At 42.7% G+C, this 18,506-nt stretch overlaps 1 long non-coding RNA gene across 1 annotated transcript; it reads right to left on the bottom strand.

Annotated features, from left to right (window-relative positions):
• Nucleotides 1-485: 485 nt before the first annotated feature.
• On the bottom strand, nt 486-2,717 carry LOC104092047 (uncharacterized). The gene is made up of 2 exons (XR_011415718.1): nt 878-2,717; nt 486-723 (listed from the first exon to the last, which is right to left on the bottom strand). It is a non-coding gene; the product is annotated as an uncharacterized lncRNA (long non-coding RNA).
• Between the last annotated feature and the right edge of the window lie 15,789 nt (nt 2,718-18,506).

The following is an 18,506-nucleotide window of genomic DNA, read 5'->3' as shown; positions in this document are numbered from 1 at the left end:
TGTCCAAAATAATTCTGCGAATTTTATTTGGTGTAATTGATTTATATAGGGAACACACATACACAGGTGCTGTAACACACTGTTAGCTTTTACTCTTTACTTCTAGACTATTCTTTTAATATGTTGAGTTTTATTCTTTCAAAATATTACTGATTAGTTACATCCTATTGTATGTTCCCTTTATGCGTTTTGCACTCTATATTTTTGTTTTACAATCTACAGTTACATTAGCTTGTACCTCTCATGAAAGTCCCCCATGTGACTATATTGAGAGGGGGGGGGGGGGGGGCAAATCATCTTTTTACAGTAATGGCTACCTCAAAAGTTCTCTGGAAACCAACTGCATATATCCTTTCTAATAAGATGGTGGAGCAGTTGTTGCCTTCCCCTCAGGTAGTACTGTAATGATTTCGGGTGCTACTCATTTTCTTGACATATTTTAGTTTTCTTAATGAACCTCCACTTCATATTTAGGTGCAGCCAAGTTCTCATAAACAAAGTACTTTATTCTTCATTAAAACAAGAAATATATGTGCTGCATCAATATAAAGATCCTAAAAACATATTTGGTTACATGGTAAAGTGTCACATAGGAGTACATATATATTGCATCACTAGCTAGTTGAATAAACCAACACCAGTTGACTCCTTTAGATTAGTTATATTCCAAACGTTTAGTCAAAACAAGCTTCACATAGCCAGCAGCAGCATAGTGCAAAAAGGCTGCACAAAACAAAGGCAAGATTAGTTAAGTTCAGGATATTATAGAAATTATTAAGAGAATTCTGTAGACTTGATTTTCTTAGCTGATAACTATATCTCTGCCTGTTGAAACCATATTTAATTTGCAGAAATTTTGATGACTTAACAAACTTACCATCCTTCCAGGAGTAACTATATCTCTTCTTGTTCTCATTTGGAGTAAATTCTGTGGGATAGCCTTTAATCAAAAATAAAAAAGAAAGTGAGTCTAGAACGAGCATAGGCGAACTCAGAATCTAAAATCTGTTCAGAATGAGTGTGATATTATTATGTATGTATATTTTAAATGTTATTTATACACGTCTTTATAATTTGAGTTGAAATTAATGGATTCAACGGAACTCATAGAACCGTCTTAGATTTGCCTCTATATGGGGAGGAGTTGAGGGGGAAGAAACACATACTTGGAGGAGGTTGGTTTACTTGGTTTTCTTGCTTTTGCATCTTGAAAGATGAAAAACAAAGGCCAAGAAAAGATAAAAATGTGGGACAGAAGTGTATATGTTTAAGTTACAACCAATTGATTGGATGCGATGTGCTCTTGTTTCTATTTGCAAATGCTACCCTCTATTTATACGATTTCAGTTGTATGGACAAGAAGCAAAAGGGAAGTTCTCCTCAAGACTTGTCTAGATGTTATGTTTTCTGGACAATCCATAGTGTAAATAGAATGTTAATTTACTGTGATGACCCGATAGGTCATCTAGAGTTTTAAACTTTAATTTTGTGTTTCGAAACCTCAAACATCTCATTTTAGCTTTCCTTGATTTGTGTGTGCAATCCGTGTCTTTTTCCGAGAGGCTTTTATGTTAAAAATTGATAAAATATGAAATTATACCTTAAAACCCCATTTGAGTTGATTTCGATCAATGTTTTGAGAAAACGGACCCGAATCTGTATTTTGACGGTCCTGATGGGTCCGTATCGTGATTTGGGACTTGGGCGTATGCCCGCAATCGAATTCGGAGGTCCCTAGCTCGGGTTATCTCATTTTGTCGAAAATTTAAAGTTTAAAGGTTTAATGAATTCAAAGATTTGACTAAGGTTTGACTTTATTGTTACCGGGCCCGGATTTTTGTTCCGGAGTTTGTTATATGTTCATTACTATATTTATGACTTGTCTGCAAAATTTGGTGAAAAATGGAATTAGTTTGACTTGATTCGGACATCCGATTGTTAAAATAGAAATTCTAAAGTTTCATTGAAAATTTCATTTGATTTGGTATCCGATTCATAGTTCTAGGTGTTATTTTGGCGATTTGATCACGCGAGCGAGTTCGTATGAGGTTTTTGGACTTGTGTGCATGTTTGGTTTGGAGTCCCGAAGGCTCGGGTAAGTTTCGGATAGGCTATAGAGTGAATTTGGACTTAGAAAAATAGATGGTGCTCTACTGTTTCTGGTGCAGGCCTCAGACCTCGCAATTGCGAGGTTTGGCTTCGCATTTGCGGTATTGCAGACTTCATGTTAGGTTCGCATTTGCGAGCTATATCCTCGCAATTGTGAAGAATAGCTGGGCATCAATGGTTCACAATTGCGAAGTGGGGCTGGGGAGCATTGTTCGCATTTGCGATCAAAATGATCGCAATTGCGAGGAATTAAAGTTCGCAATTGCGAAAAAGCCATCGCAATTGCGATGACAACAGAAATGTGATACTTTCGTAATTGCGAAAGATTTCTCGCATTTGCGGGATTCGCAATTGCGAACCCTAGGTCGCAATTGCGAACCCTAGGTCGCAATTGCGACATCTGTGCCTGAACTTAAGATGGGAAAAACAGGATTTTAGTTCATTCTCTCAAATTTTCAAACCTAAAAACCTTTGGGGCGATTTTTCCAAGAGATCTTTTTTCCCAATTCATTGGTAAGTGATTCTAACATACTTTCTTTCAATTACCCATTACATTTCATAAGATTTTAACCTAAAATCTAGGATTTTCATGGTAAAAATTGGGGATTTGGTTATAATTAGGGATTTTTGTAAAATTAGAATTTAGACCTCAAATTGAGGTCAGACTTCGAAACAAATTACATAAACCGGGCTAGGGGTGAATGGATAATCGGATTTTGGTCAGAATTTTGGGTTTGGACCAAGCATGCCAGGGAGTTGACTTTTTCAATAATGACCTAAATTGAACCCTTTTCGTTTGTGGGTAGTTCCTAAGGCTTATTTTGAATCGTTTGGTTGATAATTTGCTAGATTTGGTTGATTCGGAGGCTTGTTCGAAAGGCAAAGCCGTGGTTGAGCTTTGAGTTAATTTTTGGAGCGAGGTAAGTATCGTGGTTAACCTTGACTTGAAGGATTAGGACTTTGTTTGATTATTTGTTACATGCTTAAATGGTTGGTACAATGTATATATGAGGTGATGAGTACTTATGCGTTGTTGTTGGGTTAATGCATGCGGGTGGGACTTGTTTCTTGTAATTTACTTCGTTATTTGATCATGACATCTATGCTTAGACTAGTTTATTACTAAATTGATCATTCCTTCCGCATTTATGGGCTATTGTGATAATTGAGCATTGTTTTTGAAGTTGAGGTTGGTATTGTGGAACCGTTGTTGACATAAGGTTTATTCTTGCTTATTCTATCTCCCAAATTGTTATATGTTCATTGTTACATGGTAAGGGAGAGTGTTAAAGCACGAAGGGTTATGACGTGCCGATTATTGTTGCAATTATTAATTAATACTTAGTAAGGAAGAGAGCTAAAGCACGAAGGGTGATGCCATGCCGTATTTATTGTTTCATGATAAAATTGAGAGTAAAAGTACGAAGGGTGATGCCGTGCCGTATTTATCATTTTATGGAGAGATTGAGAGTAAAAGCACGAAGGGTGATGCCGTGCCATTATTGCTGTTTCATGGTGAGGTTGAAAGTAAAATCATGAATGGTGATGCTGTGCAGTTTTTATTCATTATGTTTATCCGTTTCATTGACTGAAGTTTATTGACTGTTTCATGTTGTCATTTCCTGTTGTAGTTACCGTATCTTGTACCCCTTTCGCATGTCCCCTCCCAATAGTACATGTTTAGCCTTCAATTATTGTTATGTTGTACGTATATTTTCGTCTGCATAGGTTTAATTACGTGGGTGTCCTGTCATAGCCTCGTCACTACCTCGTCGAGGTTAAGCTCGACACTTACGGAGTACATTGGGTCGATTGTACTCATACTATACTCTGCACTTCTTGTGCAGATTTTGGTACTGGTCCCAGCTGTCCGTAAGGCGCATTAGCTCAGATTAGCTTAGTTGGAGACTCGAGGTAGATCTGCTGGCGTCCGCAGACCTTGTAGTCCCCTTTCCTCTTTCCTTATTTACTGTTCATCTCATTCGAGACAATTGTATTTATTTCAGACCCTATATGTAGAACCTCTAGAAGCTCGTGTACTTGTGACTCCATATCCGGGTTGTACTAGATGATTGGGTTATACTTGTTCTTCATTTTAGTTCCTTTTCTATTTAATTGGTTACATTGTTCGAAGTGTTTAAAGATTGGCAAAAGAAATTACTCTAACGTTGGCTTTCCTAGCAAGTGAAATGTTAGGCACTATCATGGTTCCGAAGGTAAAAATTCTGGGTCGTGACAAGTTGGTATCAGAGAACTAGGTTGCCTAGGTCTCACAAGTCACGAGCAAGCTTAGTAGAGTCTGGAGGATCGGTACAGAGACGTCTGCACTTGTCTTCTAGAGGCTATAGAGTTTAGGAACAAATTTCACTTATATTCTTCTCTGTCGTGCGATTTTATTCTCCCATTGATAATCGAACTCTTCTACTCTTGTTCTCTCACAGATGGAGAGAAAATGTATTGCATCTTTAGCTGGACAGCAACCGGAGCCCCCAGTGGCAACTCCTGTTAGGGGCAGAGGATGAGGCCAAGGTCGCGCCAGAGGCAGAGCTCATCCTAGAGCTCGAGCAGCAACACCAGCAGTGGAGCCTCAGATGGACTTTAATGAGGAGGTTCCATCTCAAACTGTACCTGTTGGACCAGCTCGGGTCCTGCAGGGTTTCATCGCCACCCCAGTGCTTCAGGACGACCTAATCCGTTTGGTAGGCCTTATGGAGAGTGTGGCCCAAGCCGGTACATTTCCTGTGGAATCAGCCGTCTCTCAGGATGGAGGAGGAGCACAGACTCCCGCTACTCATACTCCAGAGCAGATGGCTCCCCAGTATCAAACTCCAGCAGCCCCGCCAGCTGGGATAGTTCAGCCGGTTGCTGCGGCACATGCCAGTAATAGGCCAGCCATGTCTTCTGAGGTCTTACTAAGATTGGAAAAGTTTACAAAGCTCTTCCCAATTCACTTCAGTGGTGCACCATTTGAGGAACCACATGATTATCTTGACCGCTGCCATGAGGTGCTACAGAATATGGGTATAGTTGAGACCAATGGGGTCGATTTTGTTGTGTTTCAGATGACGGGTTCCGTCAAGAGGTGGTGGGAGGATTTTGTATCGACCAGACCAACTAGGTCGCCTGCTCTTACTTGGGACCAGTTCTCTCAGCTCTTTCTAGAGAAGTTCCTCCCTATCACACTGAGAGAGGATTACCGCAGGTAGTTTGAGCGTCTCCAGCAGGGCAGTATGACTGTCACTCAGTATGAGACCCGTTTTGTGGATCTAGCCCGTCATGCTCTTCTTCTTCTTCCTACTGAGAGAGAGAGAGAGAGAGAGAGAGAGAGAGAGAGAGAGAGAGAGAGGGTGGGGAGGTTTATTGATGGACTCACTCACCCTATCAGGCTACAGATGACCAAGGAGACTGGGGGTGAGATTTCCTTTCAGACGGCTGCTAATGTCGCCAGGCGGATCGAGATAGTTCTTACACAAGAGAGATGGCAGGGGTCTAATAAGAGACCTCATCATTTCTGTGGGTTCAGTGGTGCCTCGTCTGGAGGCAGGGGTACTTTTGGTAGAGGCCATCCTCCCAAGCCATTTCACTCAGTGCTCTAGGCATCCCGCAGTGCTTCAGGTGGTCGCGACCCTCATATGTCTTATTCCGACCAGCTAGCCTACAATGCACCACCATGCACCACCAGCTTCTATTAGTGCACCACTACTCCAGAGTTTTCAGAGTGGTTACTCAAGTCGTCAGGGTCAGTTTCAGGGTCAATAGTCACAACAACAGAGGTCCTGTTATACTTGTGGTGACCCGAGGCACATTGCTAGATTTTGCCCTCGGGCACCGGGCAACTCACAGCAGCAGGGTTCTCGTGCCATGGTCCCGGCACCGGTTGCTTCACCGCCCCCTCAGCCAGCTAGAGGTAGGGTTCTGGTAGCTAGAGGTGGAGGTCAGGCCATTAGAGGTGGAGGTCAGGCCATTAGGATAATTTTGTGGTAAATTAGGGTTTTGATGTTTAAATCTTCGTGAAAGATATGTTTTTGCATTTTTATAGTGATTCTTTTTTTGATATAATATGAAGTGGGGTTTGTTCTATTCTCAAAAGGGTGTCTTGTGATATTAAAATCTTCATAGTTAATGTTAGCATGATTTTGTTACAAATTAGGGATTTGATGGTTAAATTTGCTAGAAATTTTATTTTTGTTGCATGTTTGTAGGTATCTCTTTTGGGTTTTGCTCTACTCTTAAAAAGGTATCTTGTGATGTTAAAATCTTGATAGTTAGTTTTAGGATAATTTTGTAACAAAACTAGGGATTTGATTGTTAATACTAAATAAAAATTTAGTTTTTTTGCATGTTTGGAGTGATTTCTGATTTAATATGAACTGGGTTTTTGTTGGAATTTTATTTGGGTGTGTGGAACATGTGAATTTATATGGGTTTTGTTCTTGCTAAAATCCTGGTAATTAGTGTTACTGCTAGGACAGTTTTGTTACCAATGGTGTCTTGATGTATCTTTTGTGGGTTTTGCTCTACTCTTAAAAGGGTTGCTTGTGATGTTAAAATTTTGATAGTTAGTGTTAGGATAATTTTGTTGTGAAATTAGGGATTTGATGGTTATTTCTCATGAAAGTTTATTGTTTTTCTTGTTTGTAGTGCTTTTTGAGGTATCCTTTGTGGGTTTGGCTCTACTCTCAAAATGGTATCTTGTGATATAAAAATCTTAATTGTTAGTGTTGGGGATAGCTTTTTTATAAATTAGGGATTTGATTGTTAAAAATTCTAGAAAGTTTAGATTTTTGGCTAGTTTGTAGCGCTTTTGAAATATCTTTGATGGGCTTTGCTCTATTCTCAAAAAGGTGTCTTGTGATATTAAATTCTTGGTAGTTTGTGTTAGGATAATTTTGTTACAAATTAGGAATTTGATGGTTAGTTTTTTCGAGAAGGTTTTGTTACGACCTCTACAGTTTTAACAGGAAAAGGAAAGAACAATGAGCTCACCTAAAGGACAAATCGGAAGAATTATCCTTGAACAACTTGCTCGACAAAAACTCAATTGAGTTCTGAAAAACAGACATGAAGTGAGAGAGAGACGAGAGGGAAGAAAGAGATTCTTTATTTCAAATCATCTGATGAGATCTTACAAAATGAGGAAACATCCACTATATAGGAACGGGTGGGAAAGTTAGTTATAACTAACTTTTTGGATTCCCCCTTTCCGTTTATTCCTGTGCGCGTGCTAGTCACGTGAGTTGTAACTAACCTAACAAACTAACAACTAATGCAACTGAATTGAGCTGAGTGTTTTATAATTGGAAAGAGCTTCATTAGGATCGTATCAAATACCCTCATCTTCAAATAATCCTTGTCCTTAAGGATTGAAATGAGGAAATCTCTGCTTAAGGTCGTGGTAGTCTTCCCATGTACTGTCCTCAGGTGCGGCATTAAACCATTTGACTAGAACTTGGGATACAACTCTCCCATGCTTCTGAATCATCCGTCTATCAAGTATGGCCTCAGGTTGTAGCAGCACATGACCAGCTTCTGAAAGTACTATAGGCAAAGTGACTGTGGCCGAGTGAGACCCTATCTTCTTTTTCAGCTGTGAGATATGGAATGTAGGATGGATCTTGGTACCAACAGGGAGGTCCAAGGTGTATGCTACTGATCCCACTCTAGCAAGTATCTTGAAGGGCCTAAAATATTTGGATGATAGTTTCTGAACACCATGCTGCGTGAGAGAGAGTTATCTGTAGGGCTATAGCTTGACATAGACCCAATCTCCTATTGCATATGTCCTGTCAGTCCTTCATTTATCAGTTTGCACCTTCATTCTATTTTGAGCTTTCTCCGGTTGGAACCTCAATAATCTCATAGTAGCTTCTCTATCTTGGAGACTTCTATCAACCGCATCCAATTGGGAATCAAAACTCATGTAGGGAAGTAAGGGAGGTGGTTTCTAACAATACACTGCCTCATATGGTGTCATGTTTGTGTTGGAATGATAAGCGGTGTTGTACCACCACTCAGCCAAAGGCAATCACTGTGGCCATGCTTTGGGCTTCTCAAATGTCATGCATCTAAGGTAGCATTCCAAACACCTGTTAACAACCTCTGTTTGACCATCTGTCTGAGGATGGTATGCAGTGGAAGTCAGCAATGAAACCTTCTGCAATCTAAATAACTCTTTCCAAAACTTACTTGTAAAGACAACATCTCTATCCGACACTATGGATTTGGGCATTCCATGTAGTCTGAACACCTGATCCATGAACACCTGAGCCACATCCAAAGCAGTATAAGGATGTTTAAGGGCTATGAAATGGGCAGCTTTGCTCAACCTATCAACCACCACAAATATCACCTCCTTCCTAGCAGCCTTAGGAAAGCCCTCAATAAAGTCCATTGAGATGTCTTGCCACACCTTATCAGGTATATGGAGAAGTTATAGTAGACCGGGATAGGCTACATTCTCACTTTTGCATTTTTGACAAACATTATAGGCTCTTACATGAGTATAAACATCCTGCTTCATCTTCTTTCAATAGAAGTCTTGTTTAAGCCTTTTTAAGGTGGTTGTAATGCTAGAGTGGCCACCCATAGGACTATCATGGTAAAAGGAGATAAGTTGAGCTCTGATTGTGGCATCAGCTCCTACCATCAGTTTGTTCTTCCTACTCAAGATCCCGTTTTGGAATTTGTAATCAAGCTTGTTGACATGCTCATCCTGTATGGATTGGATAAGATGTTGAAGTGCATGGTCTTGCCTCCATGTGGCTTTAACTGTGTCTAAAAGATCTGAGTTGACACCAGAGATGCTGTAAAGCTGAATGGACTCTTCTTTTCTGGACAAGGCATCAGCTACAATGTTCTCCTTCCCCTTCTTGTAGGCTATAGAATAATCATAGTCAAGTAATTTGACCAGCCATTTTTGTTGACTGGGAGTGGTAATCCTCTGCTCCAACAAGTATTTAAGACTGTGGTGGTCAATTTTGATGATAAATGGTCTCCCTAGTAGATAAGGACTCCACTTTTGTACAGCAAAAACCAATGCCAACAGCTCCCTTTCATAGACAGATAATGCCTTGTTCTTGTTTGATAATCCCTTGCTAAAAAAGGCAATTAGTCTGTTGTCTTGTTGTGACGACCCAAATTAACCCTCTGTAAGGTGTCTTGATGGTACCTAGTCTTTACGACTAGGTAAGTCTAATATTACAAAAAATAATATAAAGAAAACACAATATTTTTAAAGATCAATAGCATATTGTGAATAGCCAAGAGTAGTATCACTCGGCATATACAAAATAATTTTCCAAGACCCGAAATATCACTATGTCACAAGCTGCTATAATCTATGTAGCTCTATACAAAAGTTTGAAGATAATAAAGAAAGCCTCTAGGCGAGGGAGTAGAAGGGGACTCCGAAGATCTGCGAACGCAAGCAGTAGTACCTTGAAGTCTCCTAAAATTAGCAGCACGTACAAACCCCGAGGCTGATAGCTCGCACCTGGATCTTCACACAAAAATATGTGCAGGGAAGGGCATGAGTACACTACAATGGCACCCAGTAAATGCCAAGCCTAATCTCGGTCGAGAAGTGACGAGGTCAGGTCAAGGCCCTACCGGAGTAAATATAATAAATTAAACAGTAAAAGGTATAAGTAAAATTTACGGTAACACAGTTAAAGAAATTCTCGAAAATTTAACAGTTAAGGGAGCCCTCGGCTCAGAACAAGGTAAACACAGTGAAAAATCTCTCGGGATACCGTCCCGTAGTTCCAAATGAATATGCAGTACAGGAAAATCTCTCAGAATACGTCCGTAGTCCCAAAGTAAATATGCAATGCTGGGGGATCTCCCGGAATACGTCCGTAGTCCCAAAGTAAATATGCAATGCTGGGGGATCTCCCGGAATATGTCCGTAGTCCCAAAATAAATATGCAAGACAGGGGGATCTCCCGGAATACATCCGTAGTCCAAATTTAAATATGCAACGCAAGATGAAATGGCATGTATGGCATCGAGTTATACGGTTTATACTGAACACAGATAAGGAAAATAGGGACTTAACTAAGCATGGCGCACAAAATGTCAAATAGGCAGCTAAAACACGTAAACATGCTCCTCTAATCTAAGCTAAACAATTAAACGTATTAGTGCAATTTAATAAGGAAAAAATAGTTTATGATTTAGAAAGGAAAAATGAGATTTTTTTGCAATAATAGCCCATGTACGTACACGGCGCCCACACATCAATTAATATCAAACATCTTAAGGGAAAAGTTCCCAACACAAGGTTATGCAAGCCACTTATCTCGAACCGCTCAAATCAACTCGATATCACGTTCTTGCCACGAGTATCCGACTCCAAATGGCCCGAATCTATTTAGATTAATTTCATAATGTAAATATAACTACAAGTAACTAATTTAGCTAATTAATTCGAAACTAAAGCGTGAAATTAGGAAAAACGCCCAAAACGTCTCTCCGGGCCCATGTCTCGGAATCGGGTAAAAATTATAAATTATGAACACCCATTCACTCACGAGTTCACTCGAACAAAAATCATCTAAATCCGACGTCAAATTCCCATTCAAATATCAGATTTTCAATTGGGGAACCTTTTCCCCTATTTCCAAACTTCTACCCTCAATTTCCTTAATTAGACGAGGAAAACAACAATAGATTAATGTATTATGATCAAAATATAGTTAAAATTAGTTACCCAATAGTTCTCCTTAAAAATCCCTCGAGAAATAGTCTCCCACCGAGCTCTAAATCGAATTTTGTGTTATGAAATTTCAAACCCTCGAAATCCTCTTTTCTGCCCAGCGATTTCTGCACCTGCGTGTATGGGGCCGCATCTGCAGGAAAATCAACGCAGGTGCGAAGGTAAATTATTCGGGCTGGGTACGCACCTGCGCGCTTGAGTTCGCACCTGCGGATGCGCTTCTGCGCTGAATCGTCCGCTTCTGCGGAACCTTGGGTCCTTCTCACCTCCGCATCTGCGACTGCCCTTCCGCAGATGCGGCTCCTCTCCTGCGGCTCACTCGTTGCATCTGCGACCACTGACACCCTGGCCTAAAAGTGCACCTGCGATCCCAGCCTCGCTTCTGCGAGGCCGCACCTGCGAACTCCCCACCGCAGGTGCGAAAACACCAAAACCAGCAACTCAAAAATTCCTCTAAGTCCAAGCTTTCACCCGTTAAGCATCTGAAACACACCCGAGGCCCTCGGGACCTCAACCAAACATACCAACCAATCCTAAAATACCATACGAACTTAGTCGAGCCTTCAAACCACATCAAACAACACCAAAATCATGAATTAAGTACGGATTCAAGCCTAAGAATTTAAAATTTTCCAAATTTTACAAATGACGCCGAACCACATCAAATCTAGTCCGAATGACCTCAAATTTACACACAGGTCACAAATGACACTACGAGCCTACAACCACTTTCAGAATTCCATTCCGAGCTCGATATCAAAATTTTTACTATCGGCCGAAATCGCCGAAAAACTATTTGCCAATTCAAGCCTAAATCTACTACAGACCTCCAAAACATATTCCGGACGTGCTCCTAACTCCAAAATCAGTCAACGGAGCTAACGAAGTCAACAAAATTCTATTACGGATCCATCTTCACACAGTTCCAACTACAGTCCAAACTTTAAGGCTTAAACTCACAACTATGGACTAAGTGTCCCAAAACTCTCTGAATCCCATAACCAATCACTCCGGCAAGTCCCAAAAGTAGAAACAAATATGGGAAAAGCAGATATTAGGGGATTGGGGCTTTAATTCTCAAACTGACCGACCGGATCGTTACATCCTCCCCCTCTTAAAACAATCGTTCATCCTCGAACAAGTATAAAGACATACCTGAAACTGTGAAAAGATGAGGGTACTGGCTGCCCTGCTCGGTCTCCCAAGTCGCCTCCTCGACCGGCTGACCCCTCCACTGGACCTTTACTGAAGTAATATTCTTTGACCTGAGCTTTCTGACCTGCCTGTCCAAAATGGCTACTGGCTCCTCAACATAAGATAGATCTTTGTCCAACTGGACTGAGCTGAAATCCAATACATGAGTCGGATCACCGTGATACTTCCGGAGCATAGACACGTGGAATACCGAGTGAACTCCTGCTAGGCTGGGAGGCAAGGTAAGCTCATAAGCAACCTCCCCAACTCGCCGTAATATCTCAAAAGGACCAATGAACCTCGGGCTCATCTTGCCCTTCTTTCCGAACCTCATGACGCCCTTCATAGGCGATACCCGAAGTAAGACCCGCTCACCAACCATAAATGCCAAGTCACGAACCTTTCGGTCCGCATAACTCTTCTGCCTGGACTGGGCTGTGCGAAGTCTCTCCTGAATTACCTTATTTGTACCCAACAATCGGGCCTCTTCCGGCTCAAACCATTTCACTGGGGACCGGCACCGCCTACCATACAAAGCCTCATATGGTGCCATCTGAATGCTGGACTGGTAACCGTTGTTGTAAGCGAACTCTGCAAGTGGAAAGTATTGGTCCCATGACCCTCTGAACTCCATCTCACAGGCACAAAGCATATCCTCAAGAATCTGAATAGTGCGTTCGGACTGCCCATCCGTCTGAGGGTGAAAGGTTTTGCTCAACTCCACTCTAGTACCCAATTCCTGCTGTACGGCTCTCCAAAACCGTGATGTGAACTGTGTGCCTCTGTCTGAAATGATAGATACTGGAATACCATGAAGGCAGACAATATCTCTGATATAAATCTCAGCCAACCTCTTAGAAGAATAAGTAGTCAACACTGGAATAAAATGAGCTGACTTGGACAGCCGATCCACGATCATCCAAATAGCATCAAACCTTTTCAAAGTCCGTGGAAGTCCAACTACAAAGTCCATGGTGATCCGCTCCCACTTCCACTCTGGGATCTCTAACCTCTGAAGTAATCCACCCGGCCTCTGGTGCTCATATTCGACCTGCTGACAGTTGAGACACTTGGCCACAAACCCAACTATATCCTTCTTCATCCTCCTCCACCAGTAGTGTTGTGTCAAATCCTGGTACATCTTCGCGGCACCGGGATGAATGGAGTACCGCGAGCTGTGGGCCTCCTCGAGAACCAACTCCTGAAGCCCATCTACATTGGGCACATAGATTCGGCCCTGCATCCTCATCACACCGTCATCACCAATAGTCACATCTCTGGTATCACCTTGCCGAACCCTGTTCTGAAGGACTAGAAGATGAGGATCATCATACTGGCGCTCCCTGATATGGTCATAAAGAGAAGACCGAGCAACCACACAAGCTAATACCCGGCCAGGCTCTGAAATATCCAATCTCATGAACTGACTAGCTAAGGCCTGAACAACCAAGGCTAAGGGCCTCTCAGCTGCCAGAAGATATGCCAAACTCTCTGCCCGGCGACTCAAGACGTCGGCCACTACATTGGCCTTCCCCGAGTGGTATAATATAGTGATATCATAGTCTTTAAGTAGCTCTAACCACCTCCGCTGACGCAAATTAAGGTCCTTCTGCCTGAACAAGTGCTGCAAACTCCGGTGATCAGTGTAAATCTCACAGGGAACACCATACAAATAATGACGCCAAATCTTCAGGGCGTGAGCAATAGCCGCTAACTCGAGATCATGAACCGGATAATTCTTCTCATGCACCTTCAACTTTCTAGACGCGTAGGCAATCACCCTACCGTCCTGCATCAATACCGCTCCAAGGCCAATCCTCGAGGTATCACAATAGACAGTGTAGGACCCTGAATCTGTAGGCAATACTAATACTGGGGTTGTAGTCAAAGTTGTCTTGAGCTTCTGAAAGCTCTCCTCACACTCATCGGTCCACCTAAATGGAGCACCCTTCTGGGTCAGCCTGGTCATAGGTGCTGCAATGGATGAAAATCCCCCCCACAAAGCGACGGTAATACCCCGCCAAACCAAGGAAACTGCGGATCTCCGTAGCTGATGACGGTCTAGGCCAACTCTGCACTGCCTTCACCTTTTTCGGATCTACCTTGATCCCATCACAAGACACTATGTGGCCCAAGAATGCCACTGAATCAAGCCAGAATCCACACTTAGAAAATTTTGCATACAATTTCTTCTCCCTCAAAGTCTGAAGCACGGTCCTCAGGTGCTGATCATGATCTTCCCGAGACCAGGAATATACCAGGATGTCGTCAATAAACACAATGACGAAAGAATCAAGATAAGGTCGGAACACATTGTGCATCAAATGCATAAAGGCTGCTGGGGCATTGTTCAGCCAAATGACATGATAAGAAACTCATAGTGACCATATATGGTCTTGAAAGCAGTCTTCAGGATATCCGACTCCCGAATCTTCAACTGATGATAACCTGAACGTAAGTCAATCTTGGAAAACACTTTGGAACCCTGTAACTGATCAAATAAGTCATCAATACGAGGCAATGGATACCTGTTCTTCACTGTAATTTTGTTCAACTAGCGGTAATCAATACACATCCGCATAGAACTATCCTTCTTCTTCACAAATAAGACAGGAGGGCCGAATGAAGCCTTTATTAAGCAACTCCTGCAACTGCTCCTTCAACTCCTTTAATTCAGGAGGAGCCATACGATATGGAGGAATAGAGATGGGCTGAGTGCCCGGCAACAAATCAATGCCAAAATCAATATCTCTGTCGGGCGGCATGCCCGGAAAATCAGCTGGAAACACATTTGGAAAATCTCTCACTACTGGAACTGACTCAACTGTAGGGGTATCAATACTGGCATCTCTCACATAGTCCAAATACGTATCACACCCCTTCTCAACTATTCGCTAAGCCTTAAGAAATGAAATGACCCTACGGGGAGTATACTCTAAGGTACCTCTCCACTCTAATCTCGGCAAGCCTGGCATAGCCAGCATCACGGTCTTAGCGTGACAATTAAGAATTGTATAATGGGGCGACAACCAGTCCATACCCAAGATAACATAAAAATCTACCATACTAAGTAATAACAAATCGGTTCTGGTCTTAAAACCACTAAGAGCAATCAAACACGACCGATATACGCGGTTCACAATGAGAGAATCTCCCACGAGAGTAGATACATAAACAAGGGAACTCAAAGAATCCTGAGATATCCCCAAATGTGGAGCAAAATAAGAAGACACATATGAATACGTAGAGCCTGGGTCAAATAATACTGATGCATCCCTATGACAGACAGGGACAATACCTGTGATGACTGAATCTAAAGCAACGACCTCTGAACGGGCTGGAAGGGCATAGTACCTGGCCTGGCCTCCCCCTCTAGGGCAACCTCCACCTCCCCGACCTCCACCTCGAGCTGGCTGAGGAGGTGGGGTGGCAGCTGGTGCTGGAAGAATGGCCAGAGGACCCGGTGGAGCATGTGGAGGCTGATAAGTCTATGAAGGTATACCCCTCCTGGCTCTGGGGAAATCTCTAACCATGTGACGAGTGTCACCACACTCAAAACAACCTCTCGGAGGACGTGACGGCTGAGACTGACTCGAACCTGGCCTGTTGGACTGGCCGGTAATAACACCTCGAGTAGGAGGCATATTGGATACTAGCGGTGCATAATAGGGCTCCTGAGGTCTAGGATGAGTTGGAACACCACTGGCTGCTGGAAGAGCTGAATGAACAGGGCGACTCACAAAACCCCTACCATAGTGTGCTGCTGGTGCACGAGCTCCTGAATAATGACCAGTCTCTCAAGACCTCTTGGCCTCTCTCTCCTCTCTGTCCCGGGCAAACATGCCCTCCACTCTTCTGGCAATTCTCACTGCATGCTGATAAGTGATGTCTATCTCTAACTCTCTGGCTATACTGGTCCGAATATTGGGCTGGAGTCCCTCAATGAAGTGACAAACCCTCTCTCTGACTGTAGCAACCAGAGCCGGTGCATGACGAGCTAACTCACTGAAACGGACTGCATACTCCGACACAGTCATAGCACCCTAACGCAACTGCTCAAACTTTGCGCGCCAAGCATCCTTGAGGTTCTGGGGAACATACTCACGTAAGAACATCTCTGAAAACTGAGTCCAAGTGAGTGAGGCTGCCTCGTCCGGACTACTTAGCTCATAGGCACGCCACCACTGATATGCTGCTCCCCTCAGCTGGAAAGCAGTGAAGGAAACCCCACTCGTCTCCACAATGCCCATAGTGTGAAGAATACGATGACACTCCTCAAGAAAACCCAGAGCATCATCTGAAGCTAGTCCGCTGAAAGTAGGTGGGTGGTACTTCTTTTACCTCTCAAGTCTGAGTTGCTCATCCTCAGAAGCAGCTACTCTGATCTCATGCTGAACCGGAGCCACTAGGGGCATAAGAATATACTCTGGGGCCTGATCAACCTGGACCCTCTGCTTAGGGGTGCGGGCTGCGGGAGTCTGTACCCCTCCCCCAGCCTGAGATGTAGCGGGAGCTATCGGAAATAGTCCAGCCTGAGCTAGAGTACTGAACATGCTCATGAACTGAGCTAAAGTCTCCTGGAGGGCTGGAGTAGCAATAGGGATCTCCGGTGCTGGCCCTCCAGCTGGAACTGCTGGGGGCTCCTCTGACGTAGCTCTCGCAGGTGCTCGGGCTACACCGCGTGGTTGTCCTCTACCCCAACCCCGGCCTCTAGCGGCTTTGGCAGGGGGCTCGGGTGCCTGATCGTCGGTTCTCCCAGTACGGGTCCTCACTATCTGTGAGAAAGAATAGAAGAGAATCTTAGAATTCTTTATGTCAATAACTCGCACGACAAGGAAATCAAAGAAATATGATTGTTCTTAACAGTTACATAGCCTCCCGAAGATAAGTACGGACATCTCCGCACCGATCCGCGAGACTCTAATAAATTGGCTTGTGACTCGTGACTCCTATGAACCTAGTGCTCTGATACCAACTTGTCACAACCAAAATTAACCCTACGTAAGGTGTCGTGATGGCACCTAGTCTTTACGACTAGGTAAGCCTAATATTACAAAAAATATATATAAAGAAAATATAACATTTTAAAATTTCAACAGCATATTGTGAATAGCCAAGAGTAGTACCATTCGACATATACAAAATAATTTCCCAAGACCCGAAATATTACTAAGTCACAAGCTGCTATAATCTATATAGCTCTATACAAAAGTCTGAAGATAATAAAGAAAGCCTCTAGGCGAGGGAGTAGAAGGGGACTCCGAAGATCTGCGGACGCAAGTAGTAGTACCTTGAAGTCTCCTAAAATCAGCAGCACGCACTAACCCCGAGGCTGATAGCTTGCACCTGGATCTGCACATGAAAACATGTGCAGGAAAGGGCATGAATACACCACAATGGTACCCAGAAAGTGCCAAGCCTAACCTCGGTCGAGTAGTTACGAGGTCAGGTCAAGGCCCTACCAGAGTAAATATAATAAATTAAACAGTAAAAGGTATAAGTAAAATTTATGGTAACACAGTTAAAGAAATTCTCAAAAATTTAACAGTTAAGGGAGCCCTCGGCTCAGAACAAGGTAAACACAGTGGGAAATCTCCCGGGATACCGTCCCGTAGTTCCAAATGAATATGCAGTACATGGGGATCTCCCCGAATACGTCTGTAGTCCCAAAGTAAATAAGCAGTACTGGGAGGATATCCCGAAATACATCCGTAGTCCCAAAGTAAATATGCAGTGCTGGGGGATCTCCCGGAATACGTCCGTAGTCCCAAAATAAATATACAAGACAGGGGGATCTCCCGGAATACGTCCGTAGTCCCAATTTAAATAAACAATGCAAGATGAAATGGCAGGTATGACATCGAGTTATACGGTTTATACTGAACATATATAAGAAAAATAGGGACTTAACTAAGCATGGCGCACAAAATGTCAAATAGGCAGTTAAAACACGTAAGCATGCTCCTCTAATCTAAACTAAACAATTAAACGTATTAGTGCAATTTAATAAGGGAAAACAGTTTATGATTTAGAAAGGAAAAACGGGATTTGTTTTTGTAATAATAGCCCATGTACGTACTCGTTACCTCACGTACATGGCGCCCACACATCAATTAATATCAAACATCTTAAGGAAAAAGTCCCCAACACAAGGTTAGGCAAGCCACTTACCTCGAACCGCTCAAATCAACTCGATATCACGTTCTTGTCACGAGTATCCTACTCCAAATGGCCCGAATCTATTCAAATTAATTGCATATTGTAAATATAACTACAAGTAACTAATTTAACAAATTAATTCGAAGCTAAAGCGTGAAATTAGGAAAAACGCCCAAAAGGTCTCCCCGGGCCCACATCTCGGAATCGGATAAAAATTATAAATTATGAACACCCATTCACTCACGAGTTCACTTGAACAAAAATCATCTAAATCCGACGTCAAATTCCCATTCAAATCTCAGATTTTCAATTGGGGAACCTTTTCCCC

This window comes from Nicotiana tomentosiformis, chromosome 4 (genome assembly GCF_000390325.3).
Source record: "Nicotiana tomentosiformis chromosome 4, ASM39032v3, whole genome shotgun sequence".
NCBI classification, from domain to species: domain Eukaryota; kingdom Viridiplantae; phylum Streptophyta; class Magnoliopsida; order Solanales; family Solanaceae; genus Nicotiana; species Nicotiana tomentosiformis.
The sequence above is the reverse complement of the archived record's forward strand: the minus strand, read 5'-3'. Positions and strand labels throughout refer to the sequence as shown.